Genomic DNA, 5843 nt, shown 5'->3' on the forward strand with positions numbered 1-5843 from the left:
GATTGAGGCTAAAGTACCTAGGATCAGCTGTCTCTGGTCCTAAAGAGCAGAGAGAGAATCAGAGAGAGATTTCTGCAGATTTAGTGAAGGGCAGATTCTAGAACAAGACTTTGAGATACATTGTTGGTACTCACACACTGACAGTCCTTCTGGGTCAAAAGGCTCAGGGGATTTGAAATAAAATATGCTGTTGCTTCTCCATATGATGGTGCAGTTTACTGGTAATGTGACCATGGTTTTGCAAGCAGCATTGCTTTGAAGTCTTAACAAGTGAAACACTGTATGCACTTGCACTTGCTGTTCTTGAATGAAATAGATAGGCTACCTATATCTGTTTTTAAGATTATACAAAAAACACCAGAAAACACATCCTATCGGACAGCATGGTCTGTGAAACATTGCATGTTTATCTAATTGCAGTCACATGTGCAATGAGAGATGAAGAGAAGGCTGGATGTGAGTCCTTAATTATGTATTTTTTCTTACTTCCATTAGGTTAATTATGCAACCTTATGAATCATTAATTTAGTTTTATGTATGGGAGCTCTGCTGCATTTCGTCTGGCTTTTTACAGTGAAGCTGATTACTTTTTCAAATTACTTGGCCTGTAGTTAATTTCTAGTGTCAACAAAGACAGATTATGATGAACTGATGAACTTGTATATCTGGTTCTTTACTGAGTTGCTACTGTATTGTCAAATTTTTCAACGCTCAGACCAGAGCGAGTGTGGAACATTGTTTTCGCTTTCTGCACGGGGGTAAAGATTGCAAAGGTTACAGACAGCAGATCAGACATACTATGTGTAATATAATTTTCCTTTCAGGGACAAAGATGCTGAGTTCTGTCCTTTCTCACCAAAACTTGCTTTGATTAGTTAGTGGTTTGAAATTTAAATTTAATTTTTCATCCAAACAATTCTTCCTGGCTGACACATAGTGACAGTGCCTCTCATTCGTTTGAAGAATATACATATCCAAGCTAATTTATTTTCAAATGAGGAAGATGGAAGATATAGGACCTAACTCACCTCTGTCATTCTCTACATTAGTACACAGTGTGTGCAAAGTACTATTAACGTACTGAAAATGACTACATTAGGCATATGGCGGTGAGGTGATTTGTAATGAAAAGGACCTTTAGTATAGGGGAGGTTGTAGTGTGCTGAATGTTAAGCGCTACCTGACTAACTGTGTAATTAACTGAAGAGCACAATATCAGGTGTCTGCTGTGTAAAGGAATATTAGTGGGTGATTTTTGTATGGTAGCTGTAGAAAACGGCTCTGTGCAACCAAGGTCAGGTCTACAGGTCAGAATCCATAATCATTACAACACAATATACAATCTGTTTGTGTTTGCATTTCTGTAGTCTTTGTATTCTGTAGCAGCATTGTCTCACCTGGGTGTGAATTTTCTTAACTTTCAAAATAGTTTTAACCTCGAGGACAGAACTGTGCAGTATATATTAGTTATCAAATTGAGGGCATATGCCATAAAGGGAAAGCAAGTATTAAATGTGGTTATAAGGAAACCAAAACAATAATAATGACATATTGATGGAGCAGCTTAATGGAAACAGTATTTGTTTCCTTTTGTAGACATGCACTTCTAATACACCATCTGTCTCAGAGGTGTCTCTTGTACATGCTTTTTTCTAGATCATAAGCTCCCATATTTTCTGTGGTTGGATGAATAGAAAGATTGTCTTATGGAATTTTCTCTTTCAAATAACAATTGCACACATTTGTGTAGCAACCTTGCGGCAGTAGCCATTGCTGCTTAAAAAAAAAGGGGAGGAGGAGGCTGTAATATTAGAACAGTGTTCAATGCAAAGACATGGTTATTAGGAAATGTCTAGCATGTCTAACATGTAAACAACTCTAGCCTCTGGCACAATCAGGAGGCACCAGGGAGCAGGAACTGCTTGAGCAGGCGCTGCCATTGAAAGGAATGTCTTGAAACCATGGCCTAACTTCTGTTTTTGTAATGCAAGAAGTATTTGCCCTTTTTGGGGAAAAAGTAATAATACAATTGTGGGGTTTTCTTCCTTTACCATCTCCTGCTGATGATCATTTCCCGCTGTGGATTTCTCATTTGCCTGTGGATTTCTGTTACCTGCCTTCTTTGCTTTTAGGCTGCGTGATGCCTTTCTCTGATGATGAAGGTTTCTAGGACAATTCCTGCATCACCTGGTCACTTCGTCCTTTGCCTTTGCCCCCCTGACTATTTTCTGTATATGAGCGTTTCTGACTTCTGTTTCCTTTCTCGATCTGTTAGCCCCTTAGCAGAGGCAGTAGAACTAGCTGCTCTTCAGTTCTAACTGCTTTATTGGTCTTTTACTTTGTCTTTTAATGGAAATGCCTGAGAGCCAGCTGTAGCAACAGCTATAAAAGGAAAAATCATCACTCTGTGTCTAACTTCTCTGTGGACAGTCAGCAAGTTCTTGCCGGGCTGTAAGTGGTCAGTGATCTGCGGTTTGAGAACTTTCCACACCCAGAAGTATTTTTGTATATACCATTTGACTATGAGAAGCGTTAGATGGCATTCACAAGTGGATTTGTATTTCTTTCTTGTTGCATGGGGGAGGGAATGCACACTCTGATGTATTAGAGAAACGATTCTGATTCAGTAGAAAGAGCAGAAGCAGAGCTTGATTATGATGGGAATGTAGTTAATTGCATGTGAACATGATTTGGAAAGAATCAAATATTTAACACAACATTGACCATGAGTGTGGTTCATTGGTTTGTATCAGCTTCCTGATTAAAGTGTGTTGAAACTGCAAAGCAGCAGTTCTAGTAAACTGAGTTGCAGACTGCACTTACTCTTTTTAATGCTTCCTTCTGTCCTTGCTATCTTTATGGAACATCTTTTAGATTATTCAGAACCTGCTTTGTCTTCACATTATGTCTGCACATTCTGATCCTGTCTTCTGGTCTCAAATACTACAGTAATAGTCTTAGACGATAACAAAATGGAAGTAAAATATTACATATGTCTTTCCAGCATTAAACACAAGGTAGTGTTTTTTTTTTTTTTTTTTTTTAGGATCCTATACTGAACATATTCCTTGGCTTTTAAGAGCATAAAGTCTGTGTCTGTGTGTGTGTATACACATACACACACAAATACATACATACGTACACAGGCACACATGATATTCTGGTAGAAGCTAGTAAGAGCTTCCTAGAGTATGGAGTTAAAATGGACTCTTCTGTTAAATTTGAAGTAAGCATAGTATATGTTTTGTCCACTTTCAAAGATTCTACCAGTCTGAGAGAAGTTTCTTATACTTCATGTAATGGCATTGTTGTAGCTGTGGGGTCTGATGATACAAATATGGTCAAGTTAGCAGAAGAAGGCAATATATTTAAATTGACCTCCTTGTCTAGCTGGAAAACAAGCAAATATTGTGGCCTGAGAAAGGCTGTCTGTGTTGGTAAACACTGTCCCTTCCCCTGACAGCTCGTTTAATGAAAATACCACCCTGAGCTACAAATATCCTTTGTATCAAGTGTGAGAGTTATCAGTGGAATCTAGACTTCCAAGAAACTAGAAAACTGCAAATATTACAGCTGACAGAGGATTCGGATAATCAAATTTTCACTAAAAATCTGTTGAAAATGTGGCTGCTGGGCCCTTTTCAGTACAGCATTTGATGGAATTGTTGGAAGATGACTCAGTCCCGTTGGAGGGTTGAACCCACAGTTCTCTTCAATTTCAGGATCTAAGCGCCAATTCATCAAAGATCTTATGAATATAAATCCTTTTGATGTAAATGTGTTCTAAGCTTATGCTAAAGTAAAGTGCTTAGGTTAGTTTAGTGTTTACATGCTTTTCTGAACTGGCGTACCAGGAAGGGACAAAAATAAATTAAATTAATTAGCCAGACTATGTTGTGCTGTGGGTTGTCCTGGCCATCTTGTTTGCAGTTGTCCCCTGGCAACTATACTGGTTAAAGGAAACACTGTTTAGAAGCTTTATCATGTAAAGTGATTTAAGGGGATAAGTAAATTAGATTTAGATTTTGATAAAGTGAATACTCAAGTTTTTCACAAAAGACATACTGTTTTAATATTAGAGAGGGGTTTTTTTGCTTGTTTGTGTGTTTGTTTTTTCCCCATCTCTTCCTTATAGAGCAGTAATTCTCAGCCCAGAATATGAATTCTTCCTTCAGGCTAATCCTGATACTTTCCCCCAGTTCAGCTGACTGGGGACACTACAGAGCAAGTATACCAAATATACTATTGCGTAGTACATTGTGACTGCAAAGGTATCCTCTTCAAGGCTTACTTATAAATCTGAGTTACGAATACTTGCCTCTTAAATATATCTACCTTTATGAGTGAATTTAGTGCCTATGACAGTAAAAGATGGATGATACTAGAAAGACTAGAATAACAACAGTCTGTCATTTTAGGGGCATTTAGGACCATAGAGAACCATTAACTAGTGACAAATCTAGTCAATAAAAAGGGTAACTTTTTGCTACTTGCCAAACTAGAAGGGTTTGTGTGGCACTTCTTCCTGGAAAAACCTCTCACCAAGAGAGGTGGACCAAGAGGGTTCATAAACATCATCCATAAAAGGGCTTAAGCCCTACCTTCAATGAAAAGTGCTGAGCTTGTCTATCAATAATCAGGTATTCACTAAGGACCTAAACTGAAATTTGTGATTCAGTAGAAGCAAAACTAGGTCAAAGATGGGTTCTTTCCCCCCCCCCCCCAGTACTAACCCACTGTCATTTTCTAGCTGTTAAGGAAATGGTCAGTTTTTGTGACTACCATCCAGAATAACAGTCGTGGCACTAGCGGACTCATACTAGAACATCATACCTTGATAAAGCTTTTATTTCAATGCAGAATAATTACTTGGATTTGGTGTTTTATTTGCTGTAGCTGAGTATCCTTTTTCATATGCTAACATATGTTTGTCCTATTTGATCTGCAACTGCTTGCAAGTCTGCTGGGCTAGCTGCATGAATTCCATGCAAACATAGTTTTTTGCACCTAAAAGGTATGATATGGGAAAACTGTTTGCAAATTCTGAAGCTTTTAATACTGTGTGTAGTTTTAAAGGAGAAGCCAAGGGCTCTTGGAAAATCTGGACCTTTATTTGTATGCTTACAATAATTTTTAGTCAGATTATTAAAGACTATCTGCTATAGTTTAGTCTGGATCTCTTAAATATTACACAGATAAACTAAACATGTAGCCTGGAAAATAATCAGATCAGTTGACCCATGACAACACAGCTCAATCACAGCTTAATAACGTTCCTTGCTATTGTATTGTATATTGTATGCTTCCTCTTGTCAACGGCTGCAAGTGGTAGTAGTCTCTCCAAATTAGTACTGCTCCTGAGATGATTGGTAGTAACACTTGTGTATGAATATGTAATTATTGTCATTGTTAGAGCTGAGATTCAGGAAACTTGAACCATTTTCTTCAATTCTTAGCTCTTTCACTGACTTATACAGTAATCTGTGCACTCAACTCTGCTTTCATTTTTAAGGCCAGAGAGTCAGGTAACTCTAAGGCCAACTTGAGGCAATTTAATTAGTGTTTGTAGGGTATTTTGTGACCCTTGTATGAGCATGCTGATGTCTGCAGCTAGTGTTTGTGCAGTGGAGATGCTCATGGTATGTATTGGCTTGTATGTGAGCAAGGGACTCCTGCAGAAAGAAAAATAAGGATGTTGTGCTTCCGCCTGTATAAAGAGGGTAGTGGGAAATGCGATAGACTGTATCTGTTACAGAATCAGTGTAAAAACCTTTTTTTTTTTTTTTTTTTTTTTTTTTTTTTTTTTTTTTTTTTTTTTTTTTTTTTTTTTTTTTTTTTTTTTT

Source organism: Rhea americana, unplaced genomic scaffold (genome assembly GCF_003343005.1).
Source record: "Rhea americana isolate MKP2758 unplaced genomic scaffold, rheAme1 scaffold_151, whole genome shotgun sequence".
In the NCBI taxonomy this organism is placed as follows: domain Eukaryota; kingdom Metazoa; phylum Chordata; class Aves; order Rheiformes; family Rheidae; genus Rhea; species Rhea americana.